Source organism: Hyperolius riggenbachi, chromosome 2 (genome assembly GCF_040937935.1).
Source record: "Hyperolius riggenbachi isolate aHypRig1 chromosome 2, aHypRig1.pri, whole genome shotgun sequence".
Classification (NCBI taxonomy): Eukaryota; Metazoa; Chordata; class Amphibia; order Anura; family Hyperoliidae; genus Hyperolius; species Hyperolius riggenbachi.
The window spans coordinates 294,881,646-294,908,683 of record NC_090647.1 but is presented as its reverse complement, the minus strand read 5'-3'; the positions used below and the strand labels follow the sequence as shown (position 1 = coordinate 294,908,683).

Sequence of the window (27,038 nt, the reverse complement as noted above, 5' to 3'; positions counted from 1 at the left end):
GGAGAGAGGGGCTCACTGAGGTTGCTGGGGGAGAGAGGGGCTTACTGAGGTTGCCGGGGGAGAGAGGGGCTTACTAAAGGTTGCTGGGGGAGAGAAGGGCTTACTGAGGTCTCCGGGGGAGAGATGGGCCTACTGAGGGTGCTGGGGAGAGAGCGGCTTACTGAGGGTGCTGGAGGAGAGAGGGTCTTACTGAAGTGCTGGGAGGAAGTGAGGGGCTTACTGAGTGTGTGTGTGTGTGGGGGGGGGGGAGCAAAGCTCACTGAGGGGTAGATGGGGAAAGAAAGGGGGTTACTGAGGGTGCTGGTGGGGAATTGGGCACTAGTGAGGGTGCTGAGTGGTGGATGACGGAAGAGGGGACTTACAATTTAAAACACATACAAATAAGAAGTACATTTCTCCCCGAGTAAAATGAGCCATAAATTACTTTTCTCCTATGTTGCTGTCACTTACAGTAAGTAGTAGAAATCTGACATTACCGACAGGTTTTGGACTAGCTCATCTTCTCATAGGAGGGTTCTCAGGGTTTTCTTTATTTTTAAAAGCACTTAGTGAATGGCAGTTGCTCCGTCCAACTACCAAAATAGTGTGCAGCGAGCAGGGAGGCTGACCAGCATCTTTGTATTAATAATTTTCAGGGAATGTCTTTATGCTGAGAATCACCTATGAAGAGATGGACTAGCCCAAAACCTGTCTGTAATGTCAGATTTCTAATACTTACTGTAAGTGACTCATGGCTCATTTTACTCTGGGAGAAATGTACTTCTTATTTGTATGTGTTTTACATTTTGCGACAGTTCCTCTTTGAGGGTGCTGCAAGGGATGCATTGAAGGTACTGGGGAGAGAATGGAGGCTATTGAGGGTCAGGGAAGAGAGAGGACAGAATGACCACTGCTGAGGAGAAGTACAGAAGGGGCTGTTTAGAGAGAGGAGAGAGTTATTTACCTCAAATCCCTCTGTTCGTCTGTCAGGGATGGGGCTGCGCTTAATATGGTGCAGAACATAGGCATATGCCTGCGGAGGCGGAGCTTAGCAACAGTTCAGAGACAGGACTTTGAGCAGCTCTGAGGGCGGGGCTTAGTATGAGTTTATGGGCAGAGCTTCACAAAGGTCTCTGGCGCCACATTCAAGGGGAATATCGTGGCTCAGTGCAAAAGACAGCCCGGCTTGTACGTCCCTGCCAGACCTCAAGCAGCCACCTGGCACTAGCATGAAGTGCAGAAGATTCAAGTGTGTTGCCAATCCCCGTCTCCATGGTCATTCGGTTCCAGAGACTTCAAAACAAAACTTAGCTGGCCTAGAAGACTTACAGAACAGAAGCCGGCGGTGTAACATCAGGATCAGGGGCCTACCAGAGTCGGTTGTGACGCAGCAGCTTACACCAGTGATGACATCCATCTTCAATGCTCTGCTAAAACAGCCAGACGACGCCATTTTAAAATTTGATCGCATACACAGGGCGTTGAGGTCACAGCCCTCCCCGGACGATCCTCCTAGGGATGTTATTTGCCGGTTGCACCACTATACCGCCAAAGACGCCATTATGCAGGCGGCGAGAAAAGCCGGCCAGATTGAGCATGAAGGACACAAGCTGCTCCTATTCCAGGACCTGGCGCCGAGTACGCTGGCACAACGGAGGGCCCTACAACCGCTCTTAAAAGTTCTACAAGATGAAGAGATAGTATATAAATGGGGGTTTCCTTTCCAATTACACATTACTAAACAGGATAAATCCTTCACCCTGCGCTCCCCGACTGACCTTCCAGATCTCTTCCGGGAACTAGATATCCTCCCAGTCGAACTACCGGAGTGGAAGCCGGATCAAGTGGTAATGGGCCTACCTCAGCGACAACGTAAACAAAGGCAAGATAGGAGACAGCAGCCTCAGCAACAACCGGAATGATACAGCTAGTCTAAAGCTCCCAGACCGTCACACCAGATAAGTACTTAAGTGGTATTTTTGCCGTTAACTGTTTATATTTTCCCCCGGCAGCCCCCCTTTGGATGCAGCAGCCCCCCCCTTTTTTCTTTTTTTTTCTTTTTACTGCGCTCTGGGACTATGTTCTCCATCAAGAACTTTAGCTAAAGCCCTGTGAATGCGATCGAATGGAAATGACACACAGGGGACTCCTTGTCCTTTTAAGGGTTCGCATAGACTGAGACTCGAGAAGGGGTGATCAGGGTTAATGATGATCTGGGCCTCACAACTGTATCATAATTTCGTGTTTGAAGCTCCCCTCATTTATTAGTCATCCATTTTGGACTGAAAAACTTGCATCTGAACGAAAATATGCTGTACTCTTCCGGAGCTGGGCGAGAGGGGATAGTGCTCTCTCCACACCCGGTAGCTGGCTATACTCTTTCTTAATGAGTGAACCCGATGATAACCTAGTTCAAATGGTATTTTGACTGTAATATGCTCAAGGCTGGTGATATACATGCTGTCTTGCTATGATTGAGTTGATGTAAGAAAGGAGAAACCATTGAAGAGATGCTACTGTCACGGGGGAAATGAGATGATACGGGAGGCATGGGGGAGGGGGGGTCACAACACATAGGACTTAAAATCTAAGAGGGGAGGATTTATTATAAAGTGATGCTATACGCATAAGCATTCCTCAATCTACATACAATTCCCATAGAAATAAGCTACCTTATGCGGAGAATACAGGACAAGTACCTGTAGGCTTGATTTCAGGGGACACTTGTCACGTATACTCGAGTTCTCCATGGGGGCGCGCCTGACCTATACCCATACATAAGTGTTTCCCGTCACTCGGCACCGTTTTTTTAGGCTGTGTGGGCGCGTTACCATGGGGGCCTCTTAACTTCTTCCACTATATGGGCAACCCCCTATTTACACCCTAAGGGTGAAAAACAATTTATCAGTTATATGGTATCTACCCCCGCTTAGTCAGTCAGTCACCCCCCTCCTCCCCACACAGTGACCGCATAAGGATCACAGGACCTACACATGGCCCATACATGTATAACATCCCCACTTTCTCCGGCCTTAGCTATCGGTTCTGCAGACCGCATCACACTTTGGTCTCTCTAAATAACTTGAGGTCCCATCCTCATGCCTCTCCATTTGAAGGAGGCTGCTGCAGATACAAATTCTTATATGAATCAGTAAAGTTGATCTTTTATTTTCCACGGCTTACATGGTGTTAGGTCTATGCTTCAGTAGGGAGCTCGGCTGCTAACTTAATGCTAATGATATGTACCTTTATGAGTGCTGTTGAGGGTTGATGTCCACCATTGGTAGGTGAGATACGAAAACCTCCTGTCTAGATAAGTTTAAATCTTTGTTTCCAATTAAAACGAGGCTGGGAGAGGGAAGGGATTGCCCACTCATGCGGTGGACAATAGTTTCCTGTATCCCTCATAGGATAACCCTGCTCTTGCAGGATACAATAGTGGCTATAGCCTTTTTAGTTAAAGACCTTCGTTACAATGTTGTTCAACAATACAAAAATTCATTTAGCATTTGCTTTACAAAATTTGAAGTGGTTTTTCCTTAAATTTATAGGGGTTCCTCTGGTCGCCTCCTCCACCCTAATCTGCTTTGGTTCTTATTCACAATGGATCACATGAAAATTCTAACTATTAACGCCAAGGGCCTTAATATCCCCGAAAAAAGAAACATTCTCCTGAGGGATGCGTGGGCACAAAGAGCACAAATAGTATTCGTGCAAGAGACACACTTTAAGGGGGATACTCACCCAAAGTTGCGCAATAGCCGATTCCCAACCACCTTCTATTGTAACTCTCCAAATTCCAAAACCAAGGGCACTGCTATACTAATAAGCAATGATCTGCCCTTTTCCATCATTGACACAAAATATGACCCACAAGGAAGATTCCTTCTTCTGAAGTGCCTGATTAAAGATAAAAAATGTACTCTGGGTTCTGTTTACTCACCTAATATAGACCAAGAGAAATTCATACTGAAATTTCTAACCGAACTGGAGGTGTTTGCAGAGGGCAGCGTAATTTTGGGTGGAGATCTGAATGTCGCACTTAACCCTACCATAGATACCTCCCAAGGGAGAAGTAGCATCTCGCACGCCAAAATAAACAAGATAAAAAGAGCCCTACATGACAGGCAACTTGTTGACGTATGGAGGGTGACACATCCAACCACCAAAGATTACACCTTCTATTCCGCCATGCACGGGGTATACTCTAGGTTAGACTACATCTTGGTCTCTCATAACCTACTTTCGGATTTTATAACCTCAGACATAGGGGTGATCACATTTTCTGATCACGCCCCAGTTCACATGTCACTCAACTGCAAAGAGAAACGTGACACTCCGTTCACTTGGCGCCTCAACTCATCACTACTTCGTGAAGAGGGTGAAGTCGGTAAGATAGAGGGTAAACTGAAAGAATACTTTGAGATCAATGACGTGGGGGATGTGTCGCCCTCCATTCTATGGGAAACACACAAATGTGTCATGAGAGGCCTACTAATAGCACGCAGCACTAGACTAAAAAAGGAAAAAGGAGAGTTAATAAAGAAATTACTGGATGAAATACGTAGCCTAGAATACACACATAAGAGGCAGCCCAGTGACCCTCTGTTAATAAAGCTTCTAGAAACTAGACGACAGCTAAATAAAATTTTACAGGACCAAGCTAAACAGGCAGCGCAGAGATGCCAACATTTATACTTCTTACATGGTAATAAACCAGGCAAACTATTGGCCCGTGCTTTGAAACAACAGCAACAAAGAACATATGTCCCTCACATCATTGACCGTAGTGGTAAAAAACACATTAGGAGTGAGTCTATAGCCAATGCCTTCAAAGAATTTTACCATAAGCTATACAACCTGTCTCAGAATGCAGAGGGGAACGTTAAGACTCCAGATATTACAGATATAAGGAATTACATCACCCGCTCCAACATGCCAAAATTAACTGAGGATATGAAGGACAGCATGGAAGCCCCATTCACAGAATGCGAGATTAGAAAGACTATTTCGGGTCTCAAATCAGGAAAGGCTCCGGGGCCAGACGGATTCTCTGCCGAGTACTACAAAAAATTTAGAAATATACTCTCACCCTATTTATGCAAACTCTTTAATGGTCTAGCGGACCGGGAGACAAGAATATGTTTTCCAGCACAGTCTCTTGAATCACACATTTCGGTAATAGCCAAGCCAAATAAGGACCCAGCAGCCTGCGGAAGTTATAGGCCCATATCATTACTAAATATTGATATAAAATTTTTTGCCAAGGCCCTCGCAAACAGGCTTGTAGAGCATATGGGTTTTCTTATACACTGGGACCAGGTAGGCTTTATATCACAGAGGGAAGCCAGGGACAACACAATCAGGGCCCTTGACCTCCTCCAGCTCACCCGTCAGGGCAAAAGCCCATGTATGCTCCTATCCACAGACGCGGAGAAAGCATTTGACAGGGTGGGCTGGGGGTGGATACACATGGTTATGCAGCAAGTTAACCTGGGTGAGAGAATGCGGTCCTGCATTAGTGCGCTATATACTAACCCTTCGGCCAAGGTCAAAGTTAATGGGATTTTATCGAATTCTCTACAGATTACAAACGGTACTCGGCAGGGGTGCCCTCTTTCGCCTTTAATCTTTGCTCTCGCCCTGGAGCCTTTCCTGTGCACAATTAGGGGGAACCCAGATATTACGGGCATACAAGTAGGTCACACTAATCACAAGGTGGCGGCCTACGCGGATGACCTTCTGTTTTTTCTAACACATCCGACAATCACACTCCCCAACTTAATATCGGAATTCGACCATTTTAGCAGATTATCTTTCTTTCAAATCAACTTTGACAAATGCGAAGCATTTAATGCGGGCCTGCCCTATGCAGAAGTCGAACACATAAAATCAAACTTTCCTTTCAAATGGAACCCCAAAGCCATCCACTACCTAGGCACGTACATTTCAGATTCCCTCAAATCGGTTTATAAACTTAATTTTCCCACAATTCTTAACACAATCCTCAGTGATCTGAAACGATGGGACCTCCCGGGCCTATCCTGGTTTGGAAGGATTTCAGTAATAAAAATGAACATTATGCCTAGATTACTGTACTTATTCCAGACCTTACCTATTAAAATTCCCTTACAATTTTTTAAACAGGCACAAACAGCCTTTAATTCATATGTGTGGAAACGTAAACCCCCACGTCTTAAACGAGAAATCCTCTACAGCCCTAAACAGACGGGTGGTGTAGCTCTCCCTAGCGTACAACGATATTACATTGCTTCTATCCTTACCAGAGTGGTGGATTGGGGTAGACATCAGGAACACAAACAATGGGTAGAACTTGAAACCTCTTTATCTTCTTATCCTCTCTCCAGATTAGCCTGGACTGAGAATAAACCCAAAACCTCATGGTGCCTGCCACCTCTCTGTCTTTCTACTCTGACTACTTTTCACAGGGTAAATAAAAGTTTAAATTTGGCGCCCTGTCCATCGCCATTGCTTCCAATCTCAGGTAACCCTGCTATAAGAGATAACTGTGCAGAATTTAGAAGAAATTTTCAACATCAATCAAGAAATGTGGGTTTCTCTGAGATGTGCAGTGGAGATGGATGGGCCTCTCTGGAAGACCTTAAGAGAAGGCAAAACACACCGTCAATAAAGTGGTGGGAATACTTTCAATACAGGCATTTTCTTACACAAAATAGATTCCAGCCAGCCCAACTGAGGCGTAAAACTGAGTTCGAAGAACTCTGCTCGACAACAGGACCCATTAGGAAAACCCTATCCATTATATATAACATGTTGTCTTCCCTTGCCACCCCGACACTGACCTTCATACAGGGTTGGGAGCAGGAATTGGGCCAGATCATCTCTCCAGCCCAGAAGACTTTGATCTGCACATATGCTCATAGGTCCTCTAGGGCTGTTAGAATACAAGAAATAAACTATAAGGTGCTCACACGCTGGTATCTCACCCCTGTTAGGCTGCATGCAATCTACCCAGAAAGATCTGACCTCTGCTGGCGATGCCAGAATGAAAGAGGTACTTTGCTGCATATTATGTGGTCCTGCCCAGTCTTATTGGATTTCTGGAAGAAAACTGACCGACTCATTAAATCAGTCACAGATAGGCCAGTTCCGTTCACTCCATAACTCTACCTCTTACATCTTAACGATTGGAGAATGAAAAACTACAAGAAATCGGTTGTCAGGCACATTTTAAATGCAGCAAAGTGCCTCCTAGTAAGACACTGGAAACAAACAACCCCCCCGGGTATTGAAGAATTAGTCAAAGAATTAGATGCTGTAGAATTGATGGAAGATCTAACTGCAGTAGCCCTGAACACTGGAGAAGCATATAAAAAAACGTGGTCCTTCTGGAACCACTTTAGAATTTCTGAGGAACTACGGCAGATACTAAATGACCAGTAATTAGAATACCAGTGGCCAACAGGCAAAACCATATGCTGACCCTTAGGCGTGAAAAGAAGAAGCTAACGATATGATTGTGATCCAAGCGGAAGCAGTGTTTAGCAGAGGGGGACGAAGGTGACCAGAGGATGGGGGTGGGTGGGGGGGGGGTTTGGGGATTATGTTAAAATACTTTACAGGGAAGTCCAGACTTTTGTGCACAGATGCTCCTAAACCTGCATATGCTTATGTCTTTTTATACATCCTGATATTGTGCCGTTTGTTCCGTAAGTGATCGATGTACATATAGGCATCTGCGTTGGATTGAATTACTGAGAATGTTTTGGACTTTACAAATTTCATGACTAATGGCAGTTAATCTTTTGCTACCAATTATCGTACTTTAAATCAGATGTATATTATTATTGTGCTATAATTCACAACTGTACTATGTCTTTCCCTGTGAATTGAAAATAAAGAATATAAAAAAAAAAAAAAAAACTTAGCTCCTGGCAGAAGCAATTTCCTCCTGCACTGACTTGAATTCTGCCGCGACAGAAACATACTGTCCAATCCCAGCAGCCACCCGGGCCTGGTTTACAATACGGTAATTATATTCCACTTTATGCACCCAATGGGGTACTGTTGGGCAAAGCATATACAGAAAAAGATTTAAAAATTCCAGTGAACAATAAACAAAGAGGAAGTACTTAACGGCGAAATGCGGGGAGAAAGGAAAGTACAATTCTAGAATGTATAAAAAGGAGATCAAAACATCAGACTGAAGTGAAACATCTCAACTGTCTAAGTCAAGCTACACCTTAAAGAAGAGGCTCCCAGTGTGCAGTGATGGGGCAGAGGAGGTTTGGAGAAGCTTCTGAATCATCCAGAGCAGGGGCGTAACAATAGCCCCTGCAAGGGATGCAGCCACAGGGGGCCTTTATGGGGAGAAGATTGAGGGGGGGCCTGGCTCTGGGGCCCTCCATGGCTGTTTTTAGGGGAGCAGCACAGGAAGGAGGAGCAGCAGGCACCAACAGCAGTGGGAGGGGGCCCGACCCCCCCACCTCACCTCGGGCTAACATTAGCACTTCCCCCTCTTGCAACAACAGCTGGGGGGGGGGGGAGCCAAAGTTTCAAAGGGGGCCCTGTGTTTTCTAGTTATGCCCCTAATCCAAAGGCTTCCCTTTACTGAGGTAAGTAACTTTCGCAACTTTTTTCTCGCATGTTTACTGCAGCTCCTGCAGTTCTTGTTTGTGTGATAAGAGGAACATGTATATTTGGTTAAGCTATGCAGTGTCCTACCATGGGAGATGACAATGGTAAAATCAGAAGCAAAATTTAAGGGGAACTGGATTACTTTCTTACAGCAAACAATACATTTATAATATATGAAGACAAGGGATCCAAAAAATTCCTCGAACTGTAAATAACACACATTTTACAGTTGTTTTACAGCATTATACATTATACAGTATTACTGTGTAACACTTTGACGCTTTAAAAATAAAGTATGACAATATTAATAATAATAAGTAGTAGTAGTAGTTCCAAAACCAATAAGATGCCTGACACCCATGTGACCTAACAGAGCATTTATCGCCTGTATAGGTATTCAGAGATTTGCTGAATAATTGGACAGATGGATAGTTTTAATCTAATTATTGTAAAACCATTGTCATTTCTCTCCTGCAATGATGTTAAAGGAATACTGACTTTTCACATTGTGTGAAAATATTCAAGAACAACCCACCAGCTGCTGCTTTCCTGTATTGCTTTTCACATGACTCTTGTACTCAGAACTATTGATCTTGAAGTGTGTGTCTACCCACTTTTGTCTTTTGCAGGTTATGTCTTCCCAGGAGGTTCCCATGCAAACATGACCTTGAACAATGTTCCTCATGAAAAATTAGTGAGCGCAGCTGTCTTAATGACCACAGCTCCTGCCAAACATATCCTCCCTCAACATGTGAGCACTTTCCATAGTGATATAGGGCTTGTCTTGTGTACAAAGTACTACTTATAATGTGGTGTTAGTGTAGGGTATGAAGATAAGCAAGCCACACAGATTATTTTACATGCTTTCATGTGACGCTCATAAACATCTGAACAATCTGAACTGCTTGCCACGTTTAAAGGGAACCTAAAGCAAGGCTTCTATATTTATTTCCTTTTAAGCAATACCAGTTTTCCAATTGCCTGGCAGTCCTGTTTAACTCTTTGGCTGCAGTAGTGTCTGAATCCAGTGCCGGATTTGTACTCTTTACCGTCCTAGGCCACTGTCACCAGCCGCCCCTTTTCAGTATTGGTAGCGAGATGACCCCTCCACTTCCCTTTAGTATAGGTAGCCAGATGACTCCCTCCAGTATAGGTAGCCAGATGACCCCTCCCCCTTTCCCTCCAGTATAGGTAGCCAGATGACCCCCCCCCCTTCCCCCCCTTCCCTCCAGTATAAGTAACCAGATGACTCCCTTAATCCCTCCTTCCCACCCCACCTTTCAGTATAGGTAGCCAGCTCGCCTTCACACCACAGCAGCCATCTGTGTCACTCTTTTCTCCGTTCATCTCCAGTGCAGAAGCTTCCTCTTCCTTTCCGTCCCCAATGCTGCACAAGTCCATAGCTGCCGGCCACAATGCAAATGTGCACAGAGAGCAGGGTGGCTGCTGCACAGGCCACAGGAGAGTACTGCGGTCAGGCACTCGCCTGATCTCCCTGCATTGCAGCATTTGCAAGCTTGCTAATGCTGCACCAGTTTAGCCTGCTGCTTTGGTGCCCTTCCAACTGTGGTGCCCTAGGCCATGGCCTAGGTGGCCTTGGCCTAAATCCGGCCTTGTCTGAATCACGCACCTGAAACAAGCAAGTAGCTAATCCAGTCAGACTTCAGTCAGAGCACCTGATATGCATGCTTGCTCAGGGTCTATGGCCAAAAATATTAAAGGCAGAGGATCAGCAGGACATCCAGGCAATATGCATTGTTTAAAAGGAAATAAATATGGCAGCCACTATATCCCTCTTGCTTTAGACAAAGACAAATAACATTTATATTGCGCTTTTCTCCTGGCGGACTCAAAGCACCAGAGTTGCAGCCACTAGGCAGTAGCAGTGTTAGGGAGACTTGCCAAAGGTCTCCTACTGAATAGGTGCTGCCTTACTGAACAGGCAGAGCCGAGATTCGAATCCTGGTCTCCTGTGTCAGAGGCAGAGCCCTTAACCAGTACACTATCCAGCCACTTTAAGAACCCTTTCAATTCAAAATGAGGCATAGTTCACACTGGGGTGCTTCTGGGGAGCTTTTCAGCGCTTTGCTAATCGTGGGCGATCAGCAAAGTGCTGTGACTAATGTATTCCTATGGGATCATTCTCACTGCAGCGCTTAGGTGAAAATCCACAAATATTCTGTGCAGCAAAATTGCAATAATTTGTGATCCAAGTGTGAACCTAAATTATGTAAAGTACCCTTTATTATTATTATTTATTGTATTTATAAAGCTCCAACATATTATGCGGTGCTGGACAATAAATATATTATTATTAATGGCAATTATAACCTTTGGAGCGATTAAGGAGTGAAATACAAATTATAGAAAGCTTGACATAATTGTATGGGAAATTGATAGAGTGCTATAGATTGATTTGTTTTTTTTTTGTTTTCTTTTTTTAAAAATTCAACGTCACAGCTGGTCTGGTTGAACAGTACAGTGATGGGGCTATAGTGTCTTGAATTGTTTGAATAGGTAAAAAGTATTAATAAGTACATAATTTCAGCACTGCTCTCATACCTGCTTCAGAGCACAGAATGCATTTTAATCATGTTTTCTGACTGTCTTTGCATTTTAATTTTAACAGTAGTACTTCTGGCGTATTCTGAGCTGTAGGGGTCAGTGGCCTGCACATTTGCCTTGTAGAAGAAGGGTTGGATGTAGCTGCCAGCCGATATACAGGTTTCAACCCATTCCTTTGTTCACTGACAGCTGTGTCACCTCATGGGCAGAAAACCTGACAAGGTAGCAAATGAAGTCCAACAGAATGTTGAATTCAATCCAACAGTTGAGGAAAGTGGCTATCAGGAGTGCATTTAAACCAGCTAATTACAGTAGAGTAATAAGACAAAGGGGCCTTATGCAATTAACTTTTACTTTTCAGTTTTCTCCTACGTGATATTTTCACACCTAGTCCACATAATACCTTTAAACCCACCAGTAAGCAAGAAAATACTCAAAATAATTTAATAATTTTGACAGGTTTTTTTTCATCTTCTTTTTGTTGCTTTTTTAATTACAAAGCGCTGAAAAGTTGTTGTTATTATATATTATTATGTAATCTGACTAGCAGATTAGAATATTCCAGGGAGGGATACATTCCCAGGCAGCTGACCCTCCCAGCAAGAGAGCCCCATGCCTAGGCAGTGCACTAGCACACTAAGTACATATTATACAGTATTTATTGCTACGTGGAGCTAGAAGGTGAAGCAAGGGCATGCCTGAGTGCTTCTGATGAAGGAACAGATTGAGGAAGTCAGGAATCATGGGACACCAGGGCAAGGAGAGAGGGATCACACCACAGGTCACTTTTTAAATGGAAGGATGGTGTTTTTCCCATTTATTTATTCATTTGTTTTTTAGTACTAAAATAGCTTTTATTTGATTATTGATTTTATTTTTCTAATCATGTAAATATAACATATTACCCATGAATGTTTCATAAGTACTGTAGCATGGATTGCCAATAGGTTAATCCTAAAGGAGAACTGGAGAGAGAGGTGTAGGGAGGCTGCCATATTTAATTCCATTTAAGCAATACCAGTTACCTGGCTATCCTGCTGACCCTCTGCCTCTAATACTTTCAGCCTTAGACCCTGAACAAACATGCAGCAGATCAGGTTTTTCTGACAATTTTGACAGATACGACAAGATTTGCTGCATGCTTGTTTCTGGTGTGATTCAGCCACTATTTCAGCCAAATAGCTCAGCAGGGCTGCCAGGCAACTGGCATTGCTTAAAGTGAACCCAAATTAAAATTACAACATTTCAGAAATAAAATCTATTTTCTAAATTATAATAATAAATAGCTGCCTTTTTTAAGCTGCAGGATGACAAATATAAAATATTTTACATTTATTGGAGGAACCCCTCCCTTCCTTTCATATTGCCGGGACAGAATCCGGCAAACTGATGGATTAGGTGGTGTGCGGCAATGGAGGAATTGCTAATGGCTGCCACCTGTATAACTCTAGTTATGAAAAGAGAATGGTGAAAAGCATGCACTGAAATGCTCATAGGCTTGAAGGAGTGTTTATTTATCTTTGTATGTGTCAGAGTGGTGCAACTAAATATTTTGAATTAAAAAAATGTTTGGTTTGGGCCCGCTTTAAAAGGAAATAAATATGGCAGCCTCCATATACCTCTCACAACAGTTCTCCTTTAAAACTATTAACATTTCTGTGTTTTAAAAAGGAACTCCAGTGAAAATAATGTAATAAAAAGTGCTTCATTTTTACAATAATTATGCATAAATGATTTAGTCAGTGTTTGCCCATTGTAAAATCTTTCCTCTCCCTGATTTACATTCTGACATTTACCACATGGTGACAGTTTTATTGCTGGCAGGTGATGTCACTGGAAGGAGATGCAGCTTGCATTTTTGGCAGTTGGAAACAGATGTTATTTCCCACAATGCAACAAGGCTCCCACAGTTTGATGTCATTATCTGAGTGCTGTAAGGCGCTGACATCACACTGTGGGAGGGGTTTCACCACAAAATCAGCCATACAGACCCCCTGATGAACCGTTTGAGAAAAGGAATAGATTTCTCATGGGAAAGGGGTTATCAGATTGGGATGAAGTTCAATTCTTGGTTATGGTTTCTCTTTAAGATCAGCCTATCTGACATATAGACTGATACTGACACTGCCTATGAACCTAAATGTTAAAGTTAAACTACAGGAAAAAGTTAAAAATCTCCTCTAGAGAAATAAAAGCTCTGCTCACATCCTTTGTGGTTATTAGAAAGGTTATAGTTCCCTCAGTGCCTTGGATATGGACATGCAGGAAAGACCCCATGCAATAGGAAAGCATGGGTCCATTCACACATCTGTCTCCACTGTATCCAGGTTTCTCAGTTGTATTTTCAAAACACATGAAACCCAACATTCTTGTTCTTTTAGACATGAGATATGTTGCTATTCATCCATACTACACACTGCCACTTTAACACGGTGCAAATAGAGCCTAAACTGCCCTCTGGACAAGTGCTGATACCATCGGCAATACTGAGCCACCAAAAATAACTGCTGCTGACAAATGTTATAATCAAAACAGCTGCATAAGATGTACAGTAATATATCATGTAAATTAGAAGTAAAATCAGAAATACATTGCATTATTCAAAGCCTCACTTACTGTATTTGTATAAGCACATTTAAGTAAAAGCCCAGTTAACACTGTAAAGAAATTAAAAAGTACCTCCAGTGTATCTTTACTTGTAAGTAATGACTTCCTTATAGTTCCTGAATGTACTGTAACTTTGGCAATGGAATGGGTGAAAAACTCACCCATTAGCAGGTAAATGGGAATTAGTGTTAAACCTCGCCCCATATTGAAATGAAAAACTACGTCAATTTTTGCCCAAAGCCTTTTCGATTCTACTGTAGGCATTTTGATAGTGCTTTCAGGTAATCAGACCTCAATAGGAGTCAGCAAAAAATATCTACCAACATCAGTGAAATTATTAGTAAAGCCCAATCAGTATCTCTCAATGCCAGTCAGCACCTGCTCAAAGTGGCTCTCACTGCCAGGAAATTCCCATAAAGCACCAGTGTGAACCTGTTAACACTAGGCAGTGCCTGCTAAAATGCCATTCACCATTTGCTATTTTACAGCGATTCCGTTACACATGTGTCCTCAGACAATTTCATCATGAAACAGGGTTTCATCAGTAGTAAGAGGGGATGCAGAGGATGTGACAGCACATCCCTAGGACTAGAGGGGCCCACAAGGGAGCCTCCTCCAACTGGTAATAATCTGATAATAATCCTCTTTCTTATTCAATTTTTAGTTTTTCTCCTTGGACATAGTTTTTCATCTTCTGCTTAAAATATCTTTTCAGCACTCTGCAATTGAAAACGTACCAAAATGTAGGTGAAAACGTACTGTTAAAATTATTCTGAGTGTTTTCTTGCTTCCTTATGGCTTAAAAGTCAATTTATTGATAAGTTGGGGAAAAAACACCTAAGAGAAAACAAAGGAGAAAAAGTGAATTAAATACGAACCTATGTGCTTAGATAAGTGTATTAATAATTAACAAACTATCCGCCTGCCTTGCGTTAGCCTCTCTGTCACTGGCTATCCTTGGCAGGTTGTGGTGCCCCACATCAGTTGTTATACAATGGCCTCGATTCACATAAGCAGTTTAGACTAGTCTACTGAGGGTTTTTAGTCCACTGATGGTTTGGTCAGTTGCATCAAAGGGGAATTCACTATTACCAAATGTCTTAGACCTGTTTTTAGACCTGGTCTAAACCATTTGGTAATTAGGTGGGTAAAGCAGGGGAAACGATTAAAAGATGCAATTCACAAACAAGTAGCTATGACTGACATCCTTCTCCTTTGATGAGCTCTCCTCTGCATACAATTAAATTCCTGCATAATTAATTCAAAAGGTTCCATCCTCACATCTAAAATAATTCACAGAATTACTTTAACAACAAGAAATCAGCTGGTCTAATCTCTGTCAGAAAAAAATGGGCGTGGTTACTCCTTGTTTGCCCTTGTGAATTGTGTAATTAATGAATGTTAGACCAGGTCTAAAAAACAGGTCTAAAACATTACACCAAACCAGTAGACTAAAAACCATCTGTAGATTAGTCTAAACTGCTTAGTGAATTGAGGCCATAGAGTGCTTGAGGTGGCCCATTGAAAGACTTGTACTGGGGCCCACAGTTTCTTAGTTACACCACTTAGTATCACCTAGCTGTTTTTGTTTTTTGCCCTGTAGATAAATGTTCTCCCAGAATATCAGTAGTCAGAGCGATTCACACCGTCCACACTTATAAGGCACATGTATGTATAGGTAGAGCTGCAAACATGTTATAATAGTTGGGTCAGACCTGATTATTATATCCAGTTTGCCTAAAGATCTGTATGAAGACATATACATAGCTCTGACAGGCTACAAGGAGGGGAAACAAGGGGAGCAGGAGGTTAGCGTTATAAGGGAATTCAATAGCAACCAGCCAAAGAAACCAGTGTGGAATATTACCCTAAGCAGGCTTGAGTTCAGAGGAAGAGGGATGCCCATACAAACAACTGACTGTCTCCCTAACATTATCCCTGTCTCACACATTATCAGTTCAGGCAACAGAAGTCTAATGTACAGTACGTGTGATATTTTAGGGAGAGGAAATGGGGGGCGGCACCAGGATTGTTTTTTATAGAGGGTGCTATGCAAGTGCTGGATTTACTGGCGGGGTAGCTGCTGACCTGCGGCTGCAAAAAATGAGTGTGTCCATGCACTGGAAAGTGGGCTTGGTAATGACGGGTCATGGGCAGGCTAAATGTACAGTACATGGACTTAGCAGCGGTGTAATTCACAGACAGTGGACATCAACAGAAAAACTAAATGAGACCCCTCTCCTAATAAATAAATAAGGACCTACTTACTAAACGCATAGCAGATATTAGATTGTGAGCTCATCTGAGGACAGCCTTTGACATGACTATGCACTCTGTAAAGTTCTGCCCTTGTAGTACAGGTGGCAACAGATGCTTCTCCCTCCCCCCCTGTAGTATAACTGGCCAGTTGCTCCCCCCACCAGCAGCTCTCTCTGCCAGTCATTTACCTCTTTGCTCGCCTCCAGTGCCGAAGCTTACTCTTCCCCTTCGTCATCAGCTGCCACTGTGTATCTGTTTATGCAGCTGGCATTTTCTGTCATGTGACTCGCCAGCATGTTACCGATGCACAGTGGCAGCTGGTGATGGAGAGGAAGAGGAAGCTTCGGTGCTGTAAGTGAGTGGAGAGGTGAGTGACTCTCTCTCACTGGGCTGGCTGCTGCTAGTCCTCTCTCCTCCATCTGCTGGTATTCCCTACATTTTATGGAGGAGCTCTGGGGATGCTATGGAGCTGCTGGGGTGCGCGATAGCACTGGAAAGCCCCCCCCCCCTCCCCCGGAGCTGCCCCTGGAGGAAATTATTTTCAGTGTATGACCATTATCTAATATCAGCATCCCATGACAATGAGTAGATATAGCCATAGAGAGACAGACCAAAGTCCTGCACTTAGTATCTATGGAGGAAGGAGAGGAAGGGTTGGAGATCAGGTAGCAGGCACTGCTTGTGCCCCTTGTCACAGGGTGCATACACCTGGTCCTGTCTGAGAGTGATCATTTGCTGGCACCTGCTGCACCCATACACATGAGGAAACACGACTAGCATCTCCAATCTGAGGCGCTGCAAGCTGTCAGTGGGATGCTGGCTGTACGGCAGACTGATTAACAATACAGAGACTTTATCACAAGGGAAATAACCAGCGCCCTATAAAAGACTTAATGTTGGAAATGTGCAAAGTTAACAAAATACTGCAGACACAGAGACATATTATTTTACCACAATATTATCTAATCTACTAATATATATGTATATATTATTAATTTATTGGCTAGTAGTTTGAAAGCCATCAGAAAGCACTCCTGAACACTTGGCCATAAAAGCTTGCTTTGCTTCTCCTCTATTGGCAGAGAAAAAAATCACTCTGGAGTACATTAATGACCTAATTATAGTATTCTGTTCTTAAGGGTGTATGCATACACTCATTAGAGATTTGATTTTCAAATTGATATAAATAAATGTGTTTAATGGACTCTCCAGAATAGGGGATGCTACTGAGACAAACTATATCCACTGTGCACTCTCCTGGGGATAGATTACTATAGATGTCATATTCTTATGGCCATAAATAATTTCATCTTTCATGTGAAAGAAAAAAAAAGCGTAGAGGACTAAAACCGCAAAATCTCCCATTAGTGAATCTCAGTTCTCTGCCATCTGCAGTGTTTCAATATTTAGATGCATTAACTGAATAAATTTAGGCTATGATTGTCTTTTATGGAAGCAGAGACTGATGTGCAGAACGGGGAGAGGGTCATTTCCTTGTGCAAGGTTACTGTTTAACGGTGCATATGTATAAATATCATCACAGTACCCTGTAATGATAGTCTAGTAGATTCTGCAGCAATTATTTTAGTGTTACTTTTGTACTTTTTGTTACACTGATATTTTATACATTTTGTCTTAACACATTTTTTTAACTGAGGAGACCAAGCCACAGTGCTGATCTGTTGATGTTCTTGAGAAATACCACTCTAAAAGTCAGCTTACAAGGTATAATATAGCTGCTGTTTACTCACATGACTAGAGAGTAGACATACGGATAAAACAAAAAGCAGAAGTTAAACATGGCCATGTGATTGTGACCACCATCTAGGCAGAAATTTACAAATAAAGTGACATCGTGCTTTGAAGTGACATCCGTTTTTTTTCATTGCTGCATTTGTACGTCTCTGATTGGCTAGTTCTTATTACATTACTCTCTCCCTGTTTTATCCTACATGATTTAGTATAACTCAACTCTACCTGTAACTTTCTACTACAAAATGCTCTGCCTGGCTTGTACAGTCTGTACACAAGACCTGCACGATCTGCATCTCTGAACTCGTCCACAGACATGCGTCCTCCTGCTAAGTGGTGTAACTAAGGAGCTATGGACACCAGTGCAAATTTCACATTGAGTCCACCAAGCACTCTATACAGTATATAACAATTCATACGGCACACCAAACCTGCCAGGGACAACCACAATGTCAGAGGCGCAAGAGGGGGATGGAGACCAGTTTGTTAATGATTACTACTAATCAAAGGATCTATAGAGGTTATTATTACCAGCACAGGGCCATTAAAGAGTTAATACTGCGGGCTGCGGCTGAGAGAGAGCCCCTCAGGGCAACCTCTGCATCCCCTATTGCTACGCCCCTACACCCTCCGATCCTCCAATGACCTGCGGCTTACCGCCCCGAGCATACCCCACTCCCATGCAAGACTGCAGGACTTCTCAAAAGCTGCCCACACCCTCTGGAACTCCCTTCTACCACCCGTCAGGTTTGCCCCATCCTTCAAAACCTTCAAACAAACCCTCAAAACTCACCTCTTCAAGAGGCTACCCCCCTTCCCCCATCAATGCCATAACTTACTTTGCTGCAAGTCCTGTCTAGTGTGTCCCTACCTCCTCCACTTAGATTGTAAGCCTCTGGCAGGGTCCTCCCCCTTAGTATATACACGTTGATCATGCACCCCCTTCATCAGGCACCCTTCCTTACTTGGTTTTGAATGATGTGATCACTAAGACTTTACTCTGTTTCACAATCTTGTTTCTCGTACCTTGTTGTCTGACTCCCTATTACTCTATTGTTAAGCTCTGCATAATATGTTGGCACATTATAAATACAATAATGTTAATAACTTACCATTTTTGCCATTGATCTGATTTTTTTAAAGTAGTATACCAAACCAAGAGCCTGGGCTCACAGCCTGTAGCGTGAGCAGCTGTGTAAGTATTTCAGTGAAAAAAGTCTATAAACAGTGGTAAAGCTAAAAGCAGGATACTTAAGTAGAAAATGGGAACAGAAGATAGGTGAGGCCTCATTAGCAAGTAATTTGTGGTGCTTTTAACAACATGTGAAAATGTACAAATAGATCTTCTCGGGTTGGAGAGCTGCTTTTGTGGTTTGTTAATGTATATTAAAATGTTGGTACTGTACGATTACATTTGTCAACGATTGCTGAATCAAGAGTTTCAGGCCATACTGCAGGTCACTGCACTTTTCATGATGCTGGTGCTTTATCATTGTGTGACAGAGGGGCTAAAATATAAATGACAACATGATTTATGTTATGCAGCTATTTATGTGTGGGACAAAGCAGGATCTGCATAACTACACATGGTCAATGAGATACTGCTTATTCTGGCTTGCATGCAAATACAACCATTGTATGCAGTTTGGAATTGGGCCAGGGTAGATAAATAGGAGGTTCCAAATGATTGGGCCAGTTCCCATTGCATACAATTTGCATTAAACAAGGGCGTAACTAGAAATCCCCGGGCACCCCTGCAAAAAAAATTTGGGTCCCCCCCCCCCCCCCGGGCCCGCTCAGGGACTTTTGGGGGGCAGGAGGGGTTTCAGCATAAGAGAGCGTGGCCGCAGATCAGTGGGGAGGGGGGACAGGAGAGCCAAGGTGAGGGAGGGGGGGAATGTTCCCCCTTCCCCACCGATCTGCGGCCACGCTCTCCTCTTATGCTGCGACCCCTACTGCCCCCCAAAACTGCTCTGAGCGGGCCCTAGGAGGGCCCTAGGCCCCCCCGCAGGGGCAGGGGTCGCATCCCCTATTGTTACGCCGGTGCCCGTAAGCTGCAATAATTAGCATCTCATTGACTATCTCATATCTAGCCATGACGTCTGGTCACCCGCAATATCTCTGTACTGCCACAAGGTGTCACTAGCAGTGACTGTGAGTGACCAGAGCTTTGCACAAATATACAGTCTAAAAGAAAAGGACGAGATTGGTATACTTTCTGCTTAAAGGACACCTGAACTGGGGGGATTACGGAGGCAGCAATATATATATTTTTTAAACAATGCATATTGCATGGTAGCCCTGCTGATGTCTTTGGTTGGAGTAGTGTTTGAATCACACCCCTGAAACAAACATGTGGCTAATTAAATCAGACTTCAGTCAGAAACATCTGATCTGCTGCATGCTTGTTCAGGGTCTATGGCTAAAAGTATTAGAGGCAGAAGATCAACAGGGCAGCTGGGCAACTTGTATTGTTTAACATTAAAATGAATAAATATGTAAGCCTCCATATCTCTCTCAGTTTAGGTGTACTGTAAAGGGAACCAAAACTGAGAGGGATATGGATGTTTCCTTTTAAACAATACCAGTTGCCTGGTAGCCCTGCTGATCTCTTTGACTGCAGTAGTGTCTGAATCACAGACCTGAAACAAGCATGCAGCTAATCCAGTGTGACTTCAGTCAGAGCACCTGATCTGCATGCTTGTTGAGGGGCTGTGGCTAAAAGTATTAGAGACACAGGATCAGCAGGAGAGTCAGGCAACTGGTATTATTTTAAAAGGAAAAATCCATATCCTGGTCAGTTTGGGTTCCCTTTAAGTATTAAAGCATACCTGAACTGAGAGACATATGGAGGCTGACATATGTATTTCCTTTTAAACAATGTAGATTGCCTGGCTATCCTGCTGTGCCTTTGTATCTAATAATCTTAGGCCCTGTTTACACTTAATCAGTTGCTCTCAGTTAGAACTGAAAGAAAACTGATTTTCAAAGTAAGTCCCATGTTTTCCTATGGCACCTTTCTCACTTAACGCGTTTTAACTGAAATCTTTTTACAATGCACTGCTATGGAAAAAACGTGTACTAATGCGTACCAACGTGTACTAACGCGTCCTAACGCACACCAACTGATTAAGTGTAAATGGGCCCTAAGCCATAGACCCTGAAGAAGCATGCAGATCGGATTGAATTAACCCAATGCTTGTTTCAGGGGTGTGATTCAAACACTACTCCATCCTCAAAACTAACCTTTTCACTCTAGCCTACCACCCCTCACTAGTGCTCTAAACCCGCAGCAGAACTCTGGTCCCCTACCTTTCGTGTACCTACCTCTCCCTCTAGATTGTAAGCCTTCAGGCAGGGTCTTCCTCCTTTTGTGTCCTACCTGATCATGCACCTCCATTACTGTACACCCATCATATGGATATGAGTGAACTCAACTTGCCTAATCCCTATGCTCCCATCCAGTGATTGACTAAGTATTACCTTGTACTCAAACTGTGCTGCGTGATCTGGTTTGCATGTATTCCTGTATTGTTGTATTGCTGTATGTAACCCCTAAATATTGTCTGTAACCTAAACTAATGTCCAGCACTGCGTAATATGTTGGCACTTTATAAATACAATAAATAAATAATCCAAGGACATCAGCAGGGCTACAAGGCAATATGCATTGTTTAAAGGAGAACTGAAGCGAGAGGACTATGGAGGCTGCCATACTTATTTCCTTTTAAGCAATACCAGTTGCCTGGCTATCCTGCTGATCCTCCGCCTCTAATACTTTTAGCCATAGCCCCTGAACAAGCATGCAGCAGATCAAGTGTTTCTGACATTATTGTCAGATCTGACAAGATTAGCTGCATGCTTGTTTCTGGTATTATTCAGACACCACTGCAGCCAAACAGACCAACAGGGCTACCAGGCAACTAGTATTGTTTAAAAGGAAACAAACATGGCAGTCTTCATAGTCTTCTCACTTCAGTTGTCCTTTAAAAGGAAATAAATATTGCAGCCACCATATATCTGTCTAGGTTGGTTTTAGAGGGTACTTCAACTTGTCATAATCAGTCGATTACAGTGGGTCTGGGGATTAAAAAAGCATAAACCATTTAACCACTTTACCCCCGCCCGTACGAATTTCTCCGTCCCTTTTTCCATCCTTTAACCCCCAGGGACGGAGAAATCCGTACTTTCCCCGCTCCCGCCGCTGCCCGCGCTCCCGCTCGCTGTAGCGCGCACTCCCGCGGGTAAACACGCCGCCCGCCGCTCGCCCGGAGATCAATGAACGGGAAAATCCATTCCCGTTCCTTGATCTAAGCCCCGCAATGATCCGCTGCTTTTCCGCTAAGCAGCGCGATCATTGTGAAAAAAAAAAACTTACCCAGCCTCCTAGTACTTCCGCTTACCCAGCCTCCTTGTCGCATTAAACAAAAAGTTACTGTTGCCATCTTGTGGCCAAATAGTAAAACTACACCCTAAACATTTTTCACATACAAATTAATTACTTATACACAAAAAATTTACTCATTACCTCTCACACTCCCCATTTTTTTTTTTTTGTAATTAAAAAAAAATTAAAAAATTTACAATTAAAAAAAATACATAAATAGTTACCTTAGGGACTGAACTTTTTAAATATTTATGTCAGGAGAGTACAACACTGTTACTTTATAAACTATGGGCTTGTAATTAGGGATGGACGCAAAACTGAAAAAAATGCACCTTTATTTCCAAATAAAATATTGGCGCAAAACATTGTGATAGGGACATAATTTAAATGGTTTTATAACCGGGACAAAAGGGCAAATAAATTTCATGGGTTTTAATTACAGTAGCATGCATTATTTAAAAACTATAATGGCCGAAAACTAATTTTATTCCACATTTTTCCTATTTTCCCATTAAAACACATTTAGAATAAAATAATTCTTGGCATAATGTCCCACCTAAAGAAAGCCTAATTGGTGGCGGAAAAAACAAGATATAGTTGTTTTCATTGTGATAAGTAATGATAAAGTTATAGACGAATGAATGGAAGGCACGCTGAAAGGTGAAAATTGCTCTGGTGCTCAGGGGGTAAAACCCCTCAGTGGTGAAGTTGTTAAAAATAAACCTGAATAAGTATCTTTTGTAAGTTAAAAGACTCACACCGCTCAGGATTGGCTGATTGTTGGGGGTGCGGCTGTGAGGTCTCCTCTGCTTCTTAAGCCTTCCCTGTTCACTCGCAACCTGTCTGCGGTTGCGAATACATACGTGTTAGCGCTCAGACCTTAGACTAGTATCCGGTGTGCTTTGATCTGGGAGGAAACCAGGGATTTCACACAAGACTAGGACTATTGTTTATTGTATTATTATTGATATTCTGTGTATGACTCTGGCTTATCTCTAACTCCGCTATTGCTTAACTTGCTATGCAGGAATATATTGCTGACAACTTGGCCAAAGGGTTAATTCTTCCGTCTATGTCCCCGGCCGGGGCAGGCTTCTTTTTTGTTAAGAAAAAGGACGGTGGACTTAGGCCATGTATCGAGTACAGGGGTTTGAACAAGATTATAGTAAAAAATCGTTATCCTCTTCCCCTGATCGACAATTTATTCTCTCAGATTACTGATGCCAGTGTATTTACCAAACATGATCTTAGGGGGGCATACAACCTGATCCGCATAAGGCAAGGTGATGAGTGGAAGACGGCGGTCAACACGCCCGACGGGCACTACGAGTATCTTGTTATGCCCTTCGGGTTGTACAACGCACCCGCCATCTTCCAAGAACTAATCAATAAAGTTTTCAGGGAGGTTCTGGGGCAATTTGTCCTCATCTATTTAGATGACATCCTCATTTTTTCACCCACCTTGGCAAAACACAGGGAACATGTAAAGTATGTTTTGAGGAAGTTACGTCAGAATTCCCTGGACGCCAAAATAGAAAACTGCCTTTTTGAGGTTTCGGAAGTTCCTTTTTTGGGGTATGTGATCTCCACAGCAGGGTTGTCTATGGACCCCAGTAAGGTGTCTGCTGTCCTGGAGTGGCCTCAGCCTTTGGGTCTGAAGGCACTCCAGCGATTTCTTGGCTTTGCCAACTACTACAGAAGATTTATAAAGGGGTTCTCTTCTGTAGTGTCACCCCTTACTGAACTTACTAAGAGGGGGGCAGATACCTACAACTGGTCGTCAGAGGCACAAGCTGCGTTTTCATCATTCAAACTGTTGTTTTGTTCTGCCCTCATCTTGAAACATGTAGATGTGTCCCTTCCCTTTATCGTTGAGGTGGATGCCTCGGAGGTTGGGGTGGGGGCTGTGCTCTCCCAACATTCCGGCCTACAAGGCAGGTTTCATCCATGCGCTTTTTTTTCTAATAAGTTTTCTCCCGCTGAGAGGAATTACTGGCGATCAAACTCGCGTTTGAGCAGTGGCGACATTGGCTGGAGGGGGCTGAACATACCATAACAGTCTATACGGATCATAAAAACTTAAGAGTATATTGAAGGGGCTAAATGTCTCACCCCTAGACATGCTCGATGGTCTTTATTTTTCACGCAATTCAGGTTTATCATTACGTATAGGCCGGGAAGTAAAAACCTTAAGGCAGATGCGTTGTCGAGATGCTTCGAACCTGAGACAGTGCAACCCACCACTCCAGTGAGCATTCTTCCCGAGAGAGTAGTTCTGGGTAGTGCAGGGATTCAGGATGTTCAGGCTTCGGTTGTGAGCTCTTCTCAACAAAGCGAGTGGAGACACTCTGAGGAATGGGACATATTGTGGGCCCTGCCGTCCAGAGGGGGGGAGGTTAGATCTTCTTCTGTCTCCCTCTCTGGGTCGCTATCGCAGGAGCATCCCTCCCCCTCCCTCCCTGAGATCTCTGTTGCGGATAAATTTGGAGAGGAGTTCCAGGGGTTGCATCTGGACAGGCCTGGTGGACCTTGTCCGGAGTCCACGCCTCAAGGGGGGGGGGGGGTACTGTAACATCTGCTGTGCTTGCGGCTGCGGGCACGCAGAGTGTCTCCGCAGCCGCCTCGGTTCCCTGCTCAGAGTTTTTTTCCATTCCGCCAGCGTCTAGCACGCCGAGGACGGAACTGTCATTTGCACATAGGGTCACTGTATCGCGCGGCCGCGCACGTAGACAGGACCTTTATGCTGGGAGGAGGCGCGTCAGCTGACCCGCTGGTCGGCTGACGTCAGAGGGGACTCACGGCGCTCAGGATTAGCTGATTGTTGGGGGCGCGGCTGTGCTTCTTACGCCTTCACACTTCACTCGCAACCTGTCTGCGGTTGCGAATACATACGTGTTAGCGCTCAGACCATAGACTAGTATCCGGTGTGCTTTGATCTGGGAGGAAACCAGGGATTTCACACAAGACTAGGACTATTGTTTATTGTATTATTATTGATATTCTGTGTATGACTCTGGCTTATCTCTAACTCCGCTATTGCTTAACGTTTCTGTACCTCTGCCCATCTGATCTAGTTGCTGAACCTCTGCCTGAATACCTACTACTCTTTTGCCTACTGATTCTGTACTGTATCTGCCTCTCAGTTGCCGAACCTAGCCTGTCTGACCTCTCTACTCACCAGTGGGCCCTTGCCACTGGTGAGGTGCTTTTCTGATAGTACCCACCAGCTCCTCTGGTGAGGTTTAGTTAAATCTACTCAGTTACTGTTTCTGATAGTACCCACCAGCTCCTCTGGTGAGGTCTCATTAAACTAATCAGTTACTGTTGCACCAAGCACATCTCATTCTGTGTTCCTGTTAGCTATACTTGCCTTATTCTGCAGATCACCACATAATCAGGTATAGCGTCTGTATTATTGGTGATTCTGCAGATCACCACATAATCAGACGCCTGTGTTGCTACATCAAAACGTTATACAATCGTTACACTCAGCATGAGAAATATTGACCAATCAGAGAGGAACAGAGGTATGGGAGGGAAAGAGGCTTCAGCCAATCAGGCTGCATTAGTTATGTCTGAGGGGAAAGTAAAGAAGAAAAAAAGAAAACCTAGTATGCCCTGCAACTTCTGTTGTGCGGCAGATGAATGATCTTTTATGGAGAAGAAAAGTAAGAGTGATTTTTAACTTTTGGATTGCCTAGTTAGCATCTTTATTACTTGTTTACCAGATAAAAATAAAGAATTGATTTTTTATTTTATGTCTGACAGTTACGCTTTAATAAGCGATTGTAATGCTAAACTAAGAGTACGATGTTTTCAAAACAAGGCACCACAGGGGTCCAACAGATATTAATGATGATATGTTTTTTGCAGGACCACTTATGATTGTTGATAAGTACCACCCCATCGATGCCTTAAAAAATCTGGTCTTGCTTCAATGATTGGAGAAAGTGTAATACCAGAATACACCAACAGGAGGCAAATCCTATACTCCCTAAAACTCCCTTTGCACAATCTGAAGAATAAGCTCACTGACACTGCATGTTTACATGGAAAGCATCTTTAAATATTCCATTTGCAGAATAAAAACAAAGTGTTTACAACAAAAGCACTTACGATCGAATTTCACTGTACAGTATTGAACTGTATAAATGCAATTTTCCTCTCTCCAAATTCCTGTGTACATCACTTCAGGCATGTACAATGACTTACTATCAAAATTTTTCCATCCTGTTAAACAATCTCCCAGTTTCAATCTCTGATCCATTTAGCCCTGAAAGGTTCCAAATTCAATCATCGATAATAACCGTGCACTGACATCTCAGACTTCATTTCACTTATCTGTTTTATGAAGTCTGTTTTGAGTCTTCCATGTCTCGAAATTAAGGCATAACTCCAGTCCATAAAACAAACTGCTGGTGGGCTCTTTCACAATTTAAAAATGTTATTTGAAAATGATTAGCAATCAATTAGTGGTTCTGTTAGACATTTGATGGTCAGAAAAAGGTCAGTTCACAAGACATCAGTATCATTAACATACATTATGACATCAATGCTGTGCAACTTCAAGTAACATCTGTCCCCTCACCTTTCCATAGAACAGAACACACTGCTCAGCCAGAAGCAGCAAGCGTGATCCTGTGCAGAGATCCCTGAACTCTCAGCATCCATAACAAGCCTGTGATGTGCCTGGTGCAGGCACAGGAGCAGCTTTCCGGTGGGCTCTGGTGGATATAGCTGAGCCTAACTGGATTCACTCTACTGCGCAGGCGCACATCTGCGCAGTAGGGCGAACCCGAGCATGCTCGGCTAATTCCGCCAGAACCCGAACAGAAAGTCGTAAGTGCACCTGAGCGAGGCACATCACAGG

The 27,038-nt window shown here is 43.4% G+C and overlaps 1 long non-coding RNA gene across 1 annotated transcript; it reads left to right on the top strand.

Annotated features, from left to right (window-relative positions):
• Nucleotides 1-603: 603 nt before the first annotated feature.
• LOC137544354 (uncharacterized) lies at nucleotides 604-26,837 on the top strand. The gene is made up of 3 exons (XR_011025827.1): nucleotides 604-719; nucleotides 9,228-9,349; nucleotides 26,767-26,837. It is a non-coding gene; the product is annotated as an uncharacterized lncRNA (long non-coding RNA).
• Nucleotides 26,838-27,038: the final 201 nt, after the last annotated feature.